The sequence below is a fragment of the Diadema setosum genome, chromosome 13 (genome assembly GCF_964275005.1).
Source record: "Diadema setosum chromosome 13, eeDiaSeto1, whole genome shotgun sequence".
Lineage (NCBI taxonomy): Eukaryota > Metazoa > Echinodermata > Echinoidea > Diadematoida > Diadematidae > Diadema > Diadema setosum.
The window spans coordinates 27,084,814-27,103,558 of record NC_092697.1 but is presented as its reverse complement, the minus strand read 5'-3'; the positions used below and the strand labels follow the sequence as shown (position 1 = coordinate 27,103,558).

Genomic DNA, 18,745 nt, shown 5'->3' with positions numbered 1-18,745 from the left:
AAAACCATCTAGAACATTCAAAAGATGTTTTAAGAAGATCTAAAAAAAAAAAGGTCTTATGATCCTTTGCAGAACATTTAGACAGGGCTGCACACTAACCCATTTTTTTTTCTACTGGTCTGATCTGTCTGCCTCACCAGTAGGTATCCAGTTTTTCCATTTTTTTTTTTTACTGGTCCATTCCTGAAAAAGTTACTGGTCCTACAGTAATTTTTACTGGTCAGGGACCGTTGGACCAGTGTCAGTGTTCAGCGCTGGTTTAGAGAACCTTTCATATCCGTCTAGTATGTCAAGAAACCTTTCTTGAACGTGTAATACATATTTTTGGGGCATGAAAAAGTATCATTCTATAACATTATACAGGCCCAGTCTAGAATTAATGTATCCTAATCTGTGATATAATACTATCCTAAAATGTTCCTGATGTCCTACCACCTATAACTACTACATCCTATTTCCAGTTGATGCACCTGTATCACATTCTTTTATATACCGCCACAAAAGACATGGTTACTAAAATTAAATCACACATACCTTAAATATGCCTATCAAAATATGAAAATACCTCTTCGTAACACAATTTGAAATTGTGAAGAACTGAACAATAAGGTAGGTACAATTTTTAATACAGAAAGTTTGAACCCAGCATAAATACTTTAGATTTCAATAACTTGTATCTATTTCCACTAGTTTTCAAATTTCAGATTTCTTTATTTCTTATTCATACATAAAAAATGTTATTTATGACTAGTCATGATAAAGAAACCAATGACAAAGATGTAGCGGGCCACATAAAAATGTTTTTTATACGTTTATTAAAGATGAAGTCAGCATAGCAGACCTAATAAAACATATTATGGACGTTTATAAATGTTTTAAAAACATCCATCTTATACGAAAATGTACAGAACAAAAAAAAAAGACGTTGAGGAAACGCTCTGAAAATGTTATGTGTTTGCTGGGTAGATACAACCACGACAGAGACCCCCCTGTGAGGTTAAGAAACAGAAACAGACTAAAGAAACAGTTTGACAATACGCTAACAGTATTAATTCCTTTGGTACATACAATTGCTAATAAAACACCAGAAATTATTTTTTTTCTCTCATTGAGGTAACCATTCAATGTATTAGACTGATGGTATCTGTCTCTTCACGTTGGGCTTCTTTACATGACGTTGGGACATGACGGTCAGCCATACATGACCATGCATGTCTCAACGTCAGATATGAAGCCCACAGTGAAGAGACTTTAACCATCGGCCTAGCAATGTATTGGACAATAATCACCATTATTTCTATTTAATTGTTAATTTCTAAATGCAACCAATACATTTGAAAACAAATTGTCTTAAGATTCTTTTGCATAGGCCTACTGTCATACTCATTCCACAAAACACACAGAGAGTCATTTCTATAATATACGAAATACCAAGCCATTCTGACTCGCCCAACTGCCTCCTCATCGCACTGGTTACTCCACCAACTGAGTGAGTACCCAAGTCCTTCTTCTGAAGAAAGATGATAATTTACATTTAATCCTAAACGTATTACAGTACATTTCTCATATTTGTTATTCCTTTACCCTAACTTCCCTGAAGATATTTGTTTAGAGACTATTCACACTAAAATCAAATATCTATAAACAATTGAGTATCCGAATATAAGAACGACCCAAGTCCATGGAAGGCCATTTCGAGTAAACTTTTAAAAAACTTCATAGGCCTATCGTTTTTATTTGTCCAATAATATTCTATTTAACTGTGATGGGAAGGCAACATTTTATATACAAATTAGAACATAATTATTATGACAATAACATTTACATTAATTGTGGAGAGGTCATTTTTGTGTGATGGACTTGGGTCGTTCTTTGAATAATACTAGTTGGGGGCCTAAGGGCTCAAAATGGGTTGTTTGGTTCAGATTCTTCCAAAAGCACCAAATTTGGCTCATAGGTGCCTTGTACCATACTCTTTCGATTTTTGATGGGCGCCAAGACTAAAAACCCTTGGGGCCGCCATATTGGTGAAATCCAATATGGCCGCCATCCGGGTTAAAGGTCAACTGCAGTTACAAATTGAAAAGGTTGATTAATGTTATGAATCCCATGTGGAAGACTTTACGGGGTTAGAGAATGTGATTCTAAATATCATTTCTACAATTCAAGGTCATTATCACCTCTCAAGTTCACTTTCAAGGTCAAATAAGGGTCAAATCAGGCATTTTGTGCATTTTTCGAAATGGCGTCTGGGAGCATTCAACTGCAATTCACTGGTACCCCTATTTTGTCCCATTTGTCATCTCTTCCATACTCCTTCAATGGTCAATTAGGGCCAAGAGCGGCTCCATCCCCCTACATATCAATAATGATTATGACAAATAAATGAAAAAATTATATTTAAGATATATATATATATATATATATATATATATATATATATATATATATACATATATATTGAAATCTTTAAGCACAGAAAACGGGCTTCCATCGGTTTCGTTTTCTTTTCTCATTTTCTTTGCTCAAAGTTTTCACCATTTATCAATTGTTTCTGGTCAGTTTTTCCTTTCTTTGTTTCAATATATATATATATATATATATATATATATATATATATATACGGCCGCCATCCTATTCCAAGGTGCCCAATCAGGGTGCAGTGGCAAAGAGGGTAATAAACACGCCTAATCTTATTTTAGCTCGATAGCCCGTATGCAACTAGCTGGTCAGTTGTATGTACTTGGGGTGGACCACTTTACCGGTCTATACACCTTGAGTTTTCCGATAACGGAATGCCGATTCGGGATCTTTTCATGTGTCTGGGTTTGTGATTCTTTCACACAAGGGACTTCCACTTTTTATATCCAAGTGTTGTGCCTCTACTAGAGGGAACGGTATGACAACACACACCATTGCTCAGCTAGACTTGAGATAAGTGGGATTCGAACCCGCGCCAGAACACAAGTCTTTAGACCGCAAGCCATACGGTACGGAGTGAGCCACCTCGTCACCTTTCATGGTCAATTATATAACTTTCCAGCTGGCAAGCGATATGATTCTCCTCCTGCTGAAATTGGTGTACGCCTGCAGCTCTCCCTTGACAAGACAGCGTCTGCTTCTTCAGTGAAGGAAGCAATGGCTGAAGCTTCCTCGGAATCGAGCTCCTCAATCCAGGTCAGACCAGTATTCTAGGGGCAGTTAACTAAATTCGATAATTAAAGTCCTTTAATGGCAGTCTCTTATCAGAGTAGGTGAAGACAATTCAGCTGAAGGTTTTTTTTTTTTATCTTTTTTTATTCTCTTTTTATCAAACGAAACCGATTCTTTACTGAAAGCGCAAATGACTAAGGAAACTGAACACCTATTGATGTTGTATGGGATACTGATCCTGAAGAAAATAATCTTAACATTTTTGCGCAGCAACACTGTGCAGTCCTGTGACAAGAGATGGTGATGGCACCACTCAAATCTCAAATTATGATTGGAAGAGCGTAGCGGCTTCCTGAAAATTTAGATTAAAAAATAAGAACTGCCCTCATTTATCAGCGCACAGATATCCAAGAATAAATGGGACGGACAACTCATCCTGAGCACCTGATTCGAGACGGAAATATCCAACAGGAATTGTGATCTCACAACACTTCAGCTTTCCAACAACTTAGATGCGATCTATACGCAAAGATGACCTTACAAAGGATGACATGTTTTCTGAAAGCTTTTTCTGAAAACAGTATACAATCGCACGGATGAGCATAACATCACATTTTCGGTAGTGTGCTTTTTTTTGAAATCCTTTGATCTGAGGGAGTTACGGGTGGGTCGTGGTATTGAAAAGATAAAGGCCTTTTCAGCTATTTCCTGTACAGCATACCTCTCTTCCAGAGCCCAACACCAGGCACTGACAGGGTGTGACATCACTTCAGACTTGCTTTGATGTGGCATGCAGAATGCCTAAGTAGTATGGGTCAGCAAACCAGAGCTCACTGACACATTAACTACTTTAATAATCGTGCTCATGTCCAGCAAGGACTGATGAGCAACAAGGTTTATGGGGCAGCCAGCGTCAACGAGGTTAGGCATCATCTCTTCATAACGTGGGAGCGGATCATCAGAAACCACCCTATCTGCTCAAGCGGCACTGTATCAACATTTCGAAGATGAGTTCTGCTGCAAGTGAGTTTCTACTGGAATCATGACAGCATGGGTCATGATGTGATCCCTGACTTCAGGGAGTGGAGTTGGAGGAAAGATGGCACAGGTACATAGCAATTACTAGCACTATCAGCCACTCTCCGCAATAAGTACCAAATTTCATTCTTCTGCATCACAGCCAAGGGCGCCGGAAGCGGGGGGGCAGGGGTGGCACTTGCCCCCCCAAACAAAATGTTGGGGGGGCAAAACGAGTTTTTGCCCCCCCAAAGTGCCCCCTGTAACAAATAATTAATCACTGATTTAAAGACCAAAATGAACAATAAAGGCATATTTCTTGTCTAAATGTTGTAATTTCATAATTGAAAATGCAAAAATTTTCGCCCCTTACGGGGCGAAAATTATAATACACTAACAACATACATTATTGTATCTATACACTAATAGTAACTTATGAGTAAATTTAGTGTATAGATGGTAGCCTCGTGTCCTCGAGTGTGCCCGCTGAAACATACCTTTAGTAAACCTTACATTTTTCATTTTCTTCTTTGTTTTCTAGCAGTATAAGAATATGTTTTATTGTTCGAACGATGGGATCAAAGCTTTTAATGAATACATTTCAGATAAATTGCAAAGTGAAAGTGGCTCGCTCGTTCTGCCCGTACTTATAGTAAAATGATAAGTTTTCATAAGTTATTATCATAGTCCTTCGCAGTGATTTCTTTTACTATTCTTTTACTCAGAAATTTAATTTAAAATGCTCTATAAAAGCGACTTTTATAGTCTGTTTTTACAAAAAGTCCCTACCGTTGGAGAGGGTATCCCCCTCCCACACCCTCCCCAGCTCGGTCGCTTCGCTCCCTCGACGAGGATCTCACACCATCACATAATATACCCCCCGTATGTTAAGATCATGGTCCTTCCAACTGATATTTTTCAATATATTAATTCCCTAGAAATTTGCTTTTAAATGTTCTATAAACGCGACTTTCATACTCTGTTTTTACAAAAAGTCCCTACCGTGGGAGGGGGTATCCCCCTCCCACACACTCCCCCCCCCCCCCCCGCTCGCTCGCTTCGCTCGCTCGCCAAGGATCTCGCACCATCACATTATTAATGTACTCCCGTATGTTATGATCATAGTCCTTCCAACTGATTTTTTCAATATGTTAATTCCCTAGAAATTTGCTTTAAATTCTCTATAAACGCGACTTTTATACTCTGTTTTTACAAAAAGTCCCTACCGTTGGAGGGGGTATCCCCCTCCCACACCCTTCCCAGCTCGGTCGCTTCGCTCCCTCGACGAGGATCTCACACCATCACATACCCCCCGTATGTTAAGATCATGGTCCTTCCAACTGATATTTTTCAATATATTAATTCCCTAGAAATGTGCTTTTAATTGTTCTATAAACGCGACTTTTATACTCTGTTTTTACAAAAAGTCCCTACCGTGGGAGGGGGTATCCCCCTCCCACACCCTCCCCCCCCCCCGCTCGCTCGCTTCGCTCGCTCGCCAAGGATCTCGCACCATCACATTATTAATGTACTCCCGTATGTTATGATCATAGTCCTTCCAACTGATTTTTTCAATATGTTAATTCCCTAGAAATTTGCTTTAAATTCTCTATAATACTTTTATACTCTGTTTTTACAAAAAGTCCCTACCGTGGGAGGGGGTATCCCCCCTCCCACACCCCCCCCCCCCCCCCGCGCTCGGTCGCTTCGCTCCCTCGCCGAGGATGTCACACCATCACATGTGATGTAATAATCATAGTCCTTAATTCGCACTGATTATATTTCACTATGTTTAATTCCTTAGAAATTTGTTTTTAAATGGTCTATAAACGCGACTTTTGTACACTGTTTTACAAAAGCTCCCTACAGTGTGTGTGTGGGGAGTATCCCCCTTTCCACCCCCCCCCCCCCCGCTCACTCGCTTCGCTCCCGCGCCGAGGATCTCACATCGTCACAATGTGCCCCCGCTGAGATTTTGCCCCCCCAAAACCAGAAGTGTTCCGGCGCGCTTGATCACAGCTGTTTCAAGGCATGCATTGGGAGGTAAAAAACATGGAAATGGAAAAAAAAATAATGAAATGAATGAATGAATGAATGAATGAATGAATGAATGAATGAATGAAGGTAAAAACGCAGAATGTAGAGCATGTGTCAGACGAACCATGGTCAGTAGTTTGATATTTCTGCAAACTTAAAGTGGGGGTGGGGGGATTGAGGGCATATCTGACGGGAGGAGACATTGTCGCAATGCCAGTGTCTCGAAGATATTATTTTCGCTGTCACAACTAACGCGATTTCCAGGGCGACGTCCAAGACGTCTTCAAACAAAGGGACAACTTATTTACTTGGAAGTCACGGGGATGTTGGCACGGCTTTTGCAGTCGCAGGGCCTTATCAGAGATGTCTTTTCTCGACGACTTCTCCCTTTCGTCGCCATTATGTTATTACGGTTTCCACAAGATGCGGGGAAATCTCGAAGATGTTGCAGACAAATTTAGTCCCCACGACATGGCCACAGTGATGGAGACTTCGCAGAGACGTCTCGGAGACAAGCTGGAAGACGGAAATAGTCTCTGCAAAAATCGAAAATGTTCGATTCTCCTGCGAATCCTGGAGATTGGGCTCGTCTCCAGGAGACGTGCGTCGTAGAGATGTTGCGGAGAGTAGAGTTGCAACCTATAGTCTTCAGACCAACGAGATACCAACTTATAAAGTCTTGTGATATCATACCAATTTGCGTCCAAGCACTTTGGATAGAATCTTAATAGACCCTAAAAGGTGTCATGAAAGTTGTACTATAGCATATCTAATCTGTACCCTGTTAATGGTGTCACTGTGGCACCTGTGAAATATGCTTGTTCCCTACATGGCGTCACCAGGACCGTCATGTTCTCTGAACGGCATATTCCTGTGGAGGCACATAAAATTTCCTATAAGGACTTTAGAATCGAACTTTCTTACACAAGTTCGAAAATAGCAAATTGATGCCAACCTGATGTATTAAAACTCTCTTTAACAAGACGGATTTTTTTTCTTTTTTCATCCAGATTAGGAGTGATCTTCATAATCATTATTCCATTTAATTTAAATCTGAATTATGAATATCTATTGTGGATTGAGGATCCCTGAACTGCAATAGAGAAATAAAAACACTTCTCTTTTTAGTGGCAACGTCAAGGACGCTGCTAATATAGAGAGTAGCCCCCCCCCCTTATTGCTAAACTATTAATATATTAGGTAGCAACAGAATTCTATTTCTCATATATGTATGTTTTTATTGCATTCCTTGCAGATGAAGATGAAAGTAATAATCCAATAATCAAATCTTGAAAACTCTTTGAAAGGGCATTACCCATAATTCTAACTAGCTCTTTTGGCTGTCATTAAAGCAAATGCAAATATATTGAATTCCGCAAATATGACCAGTCGGTGAGTGCATTTCCTCTTAGCGCCTGTAATGTAAAAATAATTAATGGAATGATCGTGACATGAACTATGATATTCCATAGCTTTGGACAGAACCTCACTTGAAAGCTTGTGTAGCCATATTATAACAGGCCATAATTGAAATGATGCAGAAAAAAATTACCGTAAGTAATCATTAAAAATGAAATTGAAGGGTTATCAAGTCTTCAAATTTAATTGTGAAATAAGGATCTGAGTAAGATCCCTTAAACCTAATTACTCTCAGAAAGGGGTTCTTATTATAATTCATGAGTGTATACCTAGTGTTTGAAATCTTAACACGAAAGCAGATATATTCATGTTACTCGTGAGAAAGTCCACCTCTCCCTCTCCCACAGCCCTCAACAACTGCAATTCTATTAGCAGTGCTGGCATTCCTCCTATATTGACTGTAGACAAGCCATTTTCTAAATTACCTATTGTGAATATAATAGTTTGACCCCAAATGACCCTTAGGGAGACCTTATAAGGAAAAGTTGACATCAGACCATAAAAACAACTTCAGAATCGAATTCCTTTACCCATAAAACCTCTAAAGCTGATTTTTCAAATTATTGTGACACTTTAAAGGTTTTTGTTATACTGGCCTTTAAACGTAGGTGGCAGCCATATTGGATTTTGCAAATGCCGCCCCAGAGGGCGCCCTTCACAAGAAATATGCCTTTCTTTCAGTCGTGGACAATTGCAATTCTATTACTAAGGCTGGCATTCCTGGAATATTGACCATGGGCAAGCCATTTGTTTCAATAAACTGTTGTGGATACAATGGCTTGACCCCTAAATGACCTTAAGGTGTCCTCATAAGGCAAAATTGACTTCAGACCATAAAAACAACTTCAGATTCGAATTCCTTGACCCAGAAAACCTCTTAACCTGACTTTTTAAATGATTGTAACCCTTTTACGTTTTCAAATGCAAGTGACCTTTAAACCTATATGGCGGCCATATTGGATTTTGCCAATATGGCCGCCCCAGAGGGCGCCCTTCTTGGCGCCCATCAAAAATCGAAATAGTATGGTTTGGGCCACATGTGTGCCAAATTTTGGTGCTTTTGCAAAAATTTGAACCAAAAATCCCTTGCACCCCCCACTATACAGGATAGGCTGCTAAATGAGATGAGAGAAGCAATGAGAGAGGGCGCTATAATATGAATGTGAAAATGACCCAAGTCCTGGACTTTGGTCATTCTTACATGCATTCATATAAGATTTCACTCATTCATTTCAGGCACTTCCGCGGGTAATTAGGATTTATCATTTATACACAAGATGAGTCCGTGCACCATGTCAAACTGAATTTGGCCAAAAATTGGACTTGGGTCGTTCTTATATTCAGGTCTTCAATTGTATATATGTATCTAACCATCAGTGTCCAAGTTTTCCAACTATATAAATCCATATAGTTATCCTAATATAACAAATAACAGTTCCATTGCAACATTTTTCAATTGCAGTGGGTCTGCCTTCCCCTTACGCTTTGTCAATGTAAACATTCCAATAAATTCTTTCCCATGTAGTCAATGCACTTTGTCTTTACAGCTTCACACACTTTCTGTGCATTGTTAGTCTATTATGAAATTTACACACAAGGCAAAAGATGAAGAAGTTTAAGATTGATTTTGTGATCTTTTGTCGTCTGGTCACACTGGCAGCCAAACGTCTACATCTTTGGATTAAGATGTTTGTGGGTCACTAGTGCATGTACTGCACAAGAAAAGAAAAAAAGTATACTGTCTGATGGTAAGTTATTGTGACATAATGCTCAATAAACACCAGTGCATCACAATGGTTGTATGCAAACAGGTGGTGGACTGGCCACGTGACAAACTTCATGAAGTTTTTAGTTTCTTATAGTGGTCACTTGCACTGGCAAAAGATTGAGAAGTTTGGCAGGGGTGGGGAATTATCCCTGTTGTAATGGGAAGTTTCACGTGAAGTTTGTGGTCACACTCACAAAACTTATATTTGAGATCTTAAAGATTGTGATTTAAAGGGTGTGCACAGTTCTGGTCCAGGTGAGGATTTAGCATTTAATGTTATGCGGTACATTCAGAAATCACTCTATGAGAAGTCAAAGAGCATGTAATTCTAAGGGGTATCAAAAGTTAATTTGATGAAAATGGGTTTTGGAATAGCTGAGATATCCAAAAACAAGGTTAAACAAAGAGATTCTAATAGAAGGCGTGGCATATCGCCTTTTATTATAATCACTTTTTTGGGATACCTCAGCCATTTGAAAACCAATTTTCATCAAATAAACATTGAATCATTCTTAAAATTACATGCTCTTTCATATTTCATAAGAGGTTTCTCATTATTGTCCCCGCCCAACGAGTTCGAGCAGGGGACTATGAAACAGGCTCTGTACGTGTGTGTGTCCGTGTGTCCGTGTGTGCGTCCGTGTGTGATCAAAATCTTCAATTTGCTACTTCTCTGTCATTTATGAGCCAATTTTGATTCTGTTTGCTTTATATGGGAGCTTTGAAACTTCTACACAGAATTTCAGTTGTGACCTTTGACCTTGACATTTGACCTATATTGTACATGTTGCTACAAAATGCTACTCCTTCGCCATTTCTAACCCGATTTCAATTCTGTTTCCTTTATGTGATGGCACTAGTTAAGGGCTTCAAAACTTCCACACAGAATTTTGACCTTTGACTTCTTTGACCTTTGACCTTGATTTTTTGTCCTGTATTGTACATTTTGCTACAAAATACTACTCCTTCGCCATTTCTAACCCGATTTCGATTCCGTTTGCTTTATGTGATGGCACTAGGTGAGGGCTTCAAAACCTCTACACAGAATTTTGACCTTTGACTTCTTTGACCTTTGACCTTGATTTTTGACCTATATTGGACATTGGCTACAAAATGCTACTCCTTCGCCATTTCTAACCCAATTTCGATTCCGTTTGCTTTATGTGATGGCACTAGGTAAGGGCTTCAAAACTTCTACACAGAATTTTGACCTTTGACCTTTGACTTCCAATCCTTGTGGGATTCATTTAAGAGTACATTATATATCTATTGTTGTGTGAAAATTATTTGCTTCAGAATGGTCTCGTATTCAAGTAATGTGCAGTTTAATGTTTCCAGGTTAGCATGCCTGTACAGTGACATGGCATTATACTTAAAGGGGCTTGGAAATGTTTTCTTATATGTGGAGGAGGGGGTAGATCACTGACCCTTGAACACCCCTCCCATCAACTGCCTGCAGGTCCCCCCCCCCCCCCCCCACATTAAGAAAATATTCTGCAACCTTTTTGATAAACACGTAACTCTGAACTGAGAATATTACGTCACACTGTGGCAACTCAACAGCATTTTCTATAATATAAACTGGAAAGTAACCCAGCCATCTCCATGTTTCAAATGCTTTCTTGATCATGGAATTCCAGATCGGGTTTGTGTTTTCAGTTCCATGAAAAATGAGAAAATTTACAACAAATTTATTACTATGTCTAAGATACATATTAGTACAGTGTTACTTTTGTGGCATGAAATGTTTGTAAATAAGAGTCAATGGCCTTTTTTGCAGCATAAAAATTTCACAAATTGTTACTGGCATTAAGTTACACATGTTTTGCATCCGCGAAATTTGCAAAAGTTTCATTGAGGCAAAAAAAAAACTTGTGGAAAGTGAAATTCAGAATTCATACTACAAAAGTAAAGAAAAAAAAACCCAGAGAGCTCCTACTCTAATATCAAGGAGTAGGTTGTCCCTTTTCTCTCCAAATTTGGTTCTTTTATTCAACCTGTAACAGTATTCTCAAAATTTGACATTAGGCAACCTGACTATAATGGTCAGTTCCTTCCAAGTTCATCCCAAGCAATTTTTATTGTATACAAATATTATGCGAGAAACGCCTTGAATTGTGAACAAAACACTTGCTATTTGACACTGAATTAAAGCAATTGTGTGTGATTTCTTGTCTCAAGAGTCAGTATCGTACGAACAAAAATGACAAAATTAATTCTGTATACACACAGACACACACACACACACATAGGCCTATATATATATATATATCAACTCCCATTATAACTAAACACGGTTACAACAAAATTCTTGTTACAACAAAGTAAAAAGTTAGGCCCCAAAATTACCCCCTCTGTATATATATCTTTACATATTTTACTGTTTGGCTATAACAAAATTTCGATATAGCGAAAGAAAACTGCATGTGTAAACTGACTTTGTAATGGAAATGCATGTATAATAATCATACATTGTTTAATGGAACCCAGATGGTTACTACAAGCACTGTATAATTAACAGCAGTGCAGTAATGTTTTTCATAGTTGCCCTACAAAGCCAATGTGCTTGGACTTTTCCCCTTCTTTGAGTCTATGAAATCATCTATTTTACTTTTAGAAGAATTTTTAATTTTAGGAGAATTATTCCTTAACGGGGAAAGAACAGAAAGAAACATTCAGTCCACTGGGTTGCAGGCAACCAAGGCGATGGATACGTGAGGAACAACTTATCCATCGCCTTGGCTGCCTGCAACCCAATGGACTGAATGTTTCTTTTCATTTTTTCCTTGTTAAGAAATAATCCTTCTCTCTTTATCTTCTCTGCCTCTGTGTATGTCAAGTTTATTTTCTCTCTCTCTCTCTCATCTGCCATCTTCCACCTTCTTGCTTTGTGATGTGTTTTCTCAGTGTTCTTTGTGACGTCTTATTTTGTGCACTTTATGTATTTTCCCTGCCTCCTTAATTTTTTGGGACATCTTTCTTTGTGCGCTACTTGTGTATGTGCTCATTTTGTGATGGAAGTGCTACCACTGACGACGCATCTTTCATTATGATTTATATCTGCTTCAAAATAAAATCTGCCATTGACTTGACAAAGCCTTATGGGCGAAAATTAGTCAAAACTATGTCTCTCACAGAATTTTCATATTGAACTACTGTTGTGAATATAAATATATATATATATATATATATATATATATATATATATATATATATATATATATCCGTTTGGTATATATCCGTCGGGAATATGAAGTTTGTTGAGGATTGAAAAGTCTGCCTGAGGATCGCGACAGCGTGAAACCGCCGGTAGCAGACAAGGCACCAAAACACAGGTACGCCTATATATATATATATATATATATATATATATATATATATATATATATATATATATATATATATATTATATACACACACACAAATATGTATGCATGTATATACAGTGCACTCCCATAATAGGGAACATGGTAATAACAAATTCCAGTTACAAGGAAATAAAAATTCAGGTCGCAAAGCTATCAGCTATATGTTCTTTTATTGTTTATTTGTTCGGCTATGACAAAATTTTAATGTGACATACGAAAACTGCCAGTGCCGAGGACTTCGTTATAACGGGAGTCCACTGTATAATACACTGAAATGTACACATACACACACACACACACACACACAGAACTGTTAACACTTGAAGGAAAGATGACAGAAATGAATTACTTTATCAATCATAATCATTTTTCTGATTCTATTAAGACAGTAATTATAACATCCATATGCTGTCTGTAAACAAGCACATGCCATCTCTAAGCCTCTGACGAACTTGCACTGCGGAGGTGTGTTATTAAGCACATCTGCAATTGACATAAATGCAACTGACAGGTTGCAGTGTACACAATCTACATATCAAAACTTTTTAAATATTGCTGGTACTTTTCAAGCTACAATACCAGGGCCCTGTTGAATAAAAAGATATACTATTATCCACGAAAGTTGAGATCAAACATGAAGCCACACAATCTATCATAGTTAAGGTATCAGCCAATCAGAATTGATCATTCAAAGACTTACATAACAACCACTTGATTTTTAAAATGTTTGATCTCAACTTTTATGCAACAGCGCCATCATTTGACAAGTTTGAAAGTGCACTCTTGTATATAGCACAAGCATGAAGGAAGGCAAAATAATTCATACATAGGTAACTTGTCGGTGATTGCATTTTGAGACACGCTGCACAAACGCGATATACATTTTGAATTTCTTTCAAAAGTAAATATAGAATAGATTCTTATAATAAAAAAACAGATGGTTACAGCATCAGAGCATCTATTTTGTTCATGGATTCCCCCACCCCCCGCCCTCATCAGTGTCACTGTATTTGGTGATACTGCTCCTATCTAAATCTTAACAAACAAGACCAACATTGATACCGCGTACCTAGATTAAAGTCTACAAAAACTACTAAGACCTACATGGTTGTCAAACACAAAATATCGCCACATCACTGATTAACCCTTTCTGTGTCACGGACTTTAGACAGTTTGCACAACATTATGGGGTTTTCTGTGCCACTGGGCACTCATAGCACACAAAGGGTTAACTTCATTTGAACCGTAATTTATGTCATGTTTCAACCTCAAATAAGTGGACTAACTCATGCATGAAAGGCACTTTCTTGAGTACAAAAATATCACAACATTACAAAATGCATTGCTTGAGCTGTTCACTCACAGCACACTGAAAAAAACAACAACACAAAGTTACAATAAGTTATTGGAGGGTTTGCCCCCAAGCGCTATTATCTGAAAAGTCTGCTGCATTCAACTATGAGTAAAACAGAACAGCCTGACTGGCTAGCAGCATATCTTGTGCATGCACGTAAGATGTAGAAATGGAAGCTTTGTGACATACATCTCATTAAGAATATAAATAAATACTTTAATAAAAATAAATAATTCTCCATGAAAATTACCACACAGACTTCCCAATAGGTCAGAAATATCTTAATCCAGTCTGCCCTTTTCCTTGTGATACTTCAATCAGTATTTTGGTGCAGTTGCCTGGCAAATTTCACATTTCAGTCACATTTTGTTTCATATTGCAATTTTTTACTGGCAGCGTAAATGGTCCTATTGATTAAAAGAACAAGGACAACAGTAGCAGACATAGTACTGATAAAAGTGTATGTAAAAGAATAAGAATAAATAAACGATAGAAAGAATAAAAATCCAAAACCAACAGAAAAAAATATACTCCTGTAAAAGTGGACGATTTCATGGTGTTGAAATTTCACAGAACAAAGAAACTATTCAATTAATAGAAACAAGCCCCTCTTTTTTTTCTTTTTCTTTCTTTCTTTCTTTTTTTTTTTTTTTTTTTTTTTTTTTTGCTTGCTACTGGGCCGGGTGTGAAAAACAACTTGCCTGAAAATTTCCACTTTTACAGTACCTCTACAAAGATAACTGCTATTATCACTTCTAATGCTGCTGTTATAACTACTACCACTGCTAATTCTAACACTTTCGAAATGATGATAATGACAAGAGTATTATGCAGTTACAAGAGATTCACTTTGAATGAATTTCATAATGTCCAAGAATAACTCCTCTCTCTCACAGCGAGGAGAGAGTTCAGGTTTTCTTGAAATCAACAAGAAGAGAGATCAGGGCCATACTTCACAGAGTACTTTCAACAAATGCAACCCTACAAAACTTTATCATTAAAAGCACTCACAAGGTTGGTACCTTGCCACCTATACCATTCTTTGGTTGTTGGAAGGGTAATATTAATCATTAAAACTCATAAGAAATCGCATAACTTGTAAACTGAGGTCCAACTGGTCTGCACATGATAATGTCCAGGGCACATGCAGAAGTTGTCGTTTGAAGGAGGCTATGCTCTACACTGGATTACAATGCTGTCAAAGTAGTTCTTGGGAGGTGGGAGGAATTGCGCTCATGAGGAAACGGAGGACCAGACTGAGATGTTGGAAGATGCCTTGATGACTGACTTCCAGGGATGTGCATGGAGGAAAAGAGAGATGCATGGATGATTCACCTCCAGATGGTCTTGAAGGCAATGCTGAAGAAATGTTTTGCTCCTTGAGGGATGCTGGCGATCACTACCGAGAGTCATCACTGTTGTGCATGAGTTCATCGATGAAAAAGAAGATCATGAGTCCATCTGACAAGACAAGCTGGACTTTATGGATACTGGCTTGGGAGTGTCACTGGATGTTGCTATTCAGATGTCCCACCAGATCAACAAGATTTGTGTGAAGCTACGCCAATTCACGAAGCTGGTTCGGCATAGAGATGAAAATGAGGGTGAGGCAGCTCGAAGGAGACTTGGTGTCCTTGAGGCAAGCTCTCTGGGAGAGAGAGAGAGCAGGGGGTTTGGGTTGTAGCATGACTGAAGCTCGACAGACTGCTTTTCTTCCGTCTGGTCATCATGCACGGGATAATGTCATATGGGTTAAATCTGCAAGATAAAATGATATGAATTTATACATTATAATATTTTGAATATGTAGTCTCCTCACATTCGAAGAATACTTCACCCACCAGTGAGTATCCCATGACACCAGCTTTTTTTTTCCAATCCCATATCAAAAATAAACATATTCAATACTACTAATTAATTGATGAATAAAAGCTCCAAAAGAATAGGGTGATCCTAACAGATCAAAAGATATATTAGAAGAAAAGTAACAGAAAATCAGAATTGAAATAAATATTTCCTGCTTAATACCACTGTACATGCTCCAAAAGAGTTAATTCATGCTCATACTTCACCATCAGATAAATCATACAGCTTGAACATGCCTGTAAAACTCTGCACACACACACACATACAGGCATCAGTTAATCTGCTGTTTACATAATTCTAAGAATGTACATTAACATATATATTTACAGAATCACAGAGGAAAATGCTAACCTCATATACTGGTTTGTCTGTTATGCATGGTATGGTGAGAATTCAGGGCACACGCTTCATCTGTTACTATAGCTGGTGATGATCCTGCCATCTTCTCATCTCACAGTAGACCACAGATTCTGAGACTGGTGATGCACTTGAAAAGATGATCCTCCAAAATGTAGAATCCTAAGGGAAAAAAAGAAAAGAAAAGAAAACATAAGTATTCACTCGGTTAATTAAATTAAAGAACATCACAACCTGTGGCGCAATACAAATGTATCCAAATGACCTTCGAAAATTTGATGCCATGTCCAAATAATGATTTCAGTGTGTTTAAAACTTGGATAGGATAAAACGAATGGTAAACTGTGGAGAGAAAAAAAGTGAACTTGAACAAGTTACCGAAATCTATCTCAAAAGAAATGTTTTCACCCAACACACTCCAAACGGGCAGACACTTCAAATCTTGTTGCTGGTTGTTTTCCATGCTAATAAGCACATCTGATGGTAAATATTGCATTCAATAGCTACTGCCGATGAAACTTTTCACTCGAGACAAAAAAGAAGTGCTGACTTTGGGATGAACTTTGAAACATAATATGAACCGTCACATCTGGCTAACCTTAGAAATGCTTACCTGTGCAACAATGATGGCGTCTCCTCTCCAAGCTTGAGTCTCCCTCAAAATCTTGCTCTTGCTGTCTTCAGGCCGAGCAGACTTGGAGCTGTTTGGAGCCCTGTGGAGCCAATTGTGTCCCATGATTCTCCTCACACAAGGAACTTCACCCCAAGAATCACTGATTTCCCCAGATGGCTGTTCCATGCAGTAAACATCTCCTTCTTTCTCAAGTGTCCAGCAAGCCACCTCTGCCTGCTTCTGTACGATTCACATACATTCGTGTCACCAACTCCTTCATCCATGCACAACTCAATATCATGTCTCATAGTTGTTAATACCATTCTTCATGATCGAGGCTCAGCACTGCTTCTCCCTGGATGCCAGAGGCTCAGTGATGTAGCCCCCATCACCATGATTACAGAGTCAGTTCCACGCACAACCACATCTCTGGAGCAAATGACCGCTTTCCAACACAGTCCGTCTCCTCATTAGGAATGTCAGCCTTAAAGTGGCTGATGGCCAGTTTCTCGTCCATCACCACACTTTCACCTCCTTCTCCATGTTGGGACTCCTCCAGTAGATGTTCTCACAATTTCATTTTCCCTTCTAATGTCAGCCTGAAGCTCATTGCTTACATTACTACAGATTTATTTGTTTAAAAATAGTCAGCCTGGAGCTCATTACTAACATTACTACAATTTGTTTGAAAATGTAATTATTCCACTGAATAATAATGATAACAAACATACCAATAAACAATGATTACAATGTGAATACTGGGTAAAATTAATTTTAACAATGATATTTAAATGGTAATAATATACGCCATAGTGGAAGTAGTAGTAGTAGTAGTAGTAGTAGTAGTAGTAGTAGCAGCAGCAGTAGTATTTAAAATAATAATAATAATAATAATAATAATAATAATAATAATAATAATAATAACAATAATAATAACACGAATAATAATAATAATAATAATAATAATAATAATAATAATAATAATAATAACACGAATAATAATAATTATAATGATAACAAAGACAATAATAACACTATTAAAAACAAACAATAATAATCCTCGAGCATATAAGAAACAAAACTCTGAGCACTTTATTATCTTATCTATGTCACGGGCAGGGTCTTAAACACACGCCACAGATACTCTGCGTAATATACACAGATACGGCCCTCAATAAAGGATCAACAATGGTTTATGCATCTTAAAATATTAACAGTTGTATACAAGTTAGTTTCATTGCACATGTCAAGGCATAGATTTGAGTCACTTTACATCTGTTATTTATAGAGTAATATTATCCCTGTTTGTGACATGGTGCCTATTTGCAGCAGAGGCAGTTCAATTCATTAACAAATGGCTAAAGAGCATCAAGTGTGCTTAGTCCCACTTCAGAACAAAAGTGGGAGTTATAAGTTGTACATGTATTTTCTAATGTTATAGAAAGTGAGGGTTCTCTTGCACCTCATCAAAAAGTGAAATGGTCCCTGTCGCATTTAGGCATCCTGTTGCAAACAGGGATGAATACTCTATACTGGGTATACTTTTTTTTTTTAAAGACTTGACAATTAACTTAAATAAGAACAATATGAAATATACACTACATTGTTCATGTTTATATACATGATATATGTTTTCATTCACACAACCATTCATAATTTTATTTCAGTACTTGAGATTAAACATAAAACTGCAAGTTATTGTGTCAACCAGATGAACACTCCTTCATTTCAGCTCATTTCTATGTCAGGCCTAAACTTCGTCAGAGGCTTGTGATTACAAAGTCTCCTGTATT

At 37.8% G+C, this 18,745-nt stretch overlaps 1 long non-coding RNA gene across 1 annotated transcript; it reads right to left on the bottom strand.

The window, feature by feature from the left end:
• Positions 1-13,768: 13,768 nt before the first annotated feature.
• LOC140236868 (uncharacterized) lies at positions 13,769-17,769 on the bottom strand. The gene is made up of 3 exons (XR_011901802.1): positions 16,953-17,769; positions 16,334-16,501; positions 13,769-15,874 (listed from the first exon to the last, which is right to left on the bottom strand). It is a non-coding gene; the product is annotated as an uncharacterized lncRNA (long non-coding RNA).
• Positions 17,770-18,745: the final 976 nt, after the last annotated feature.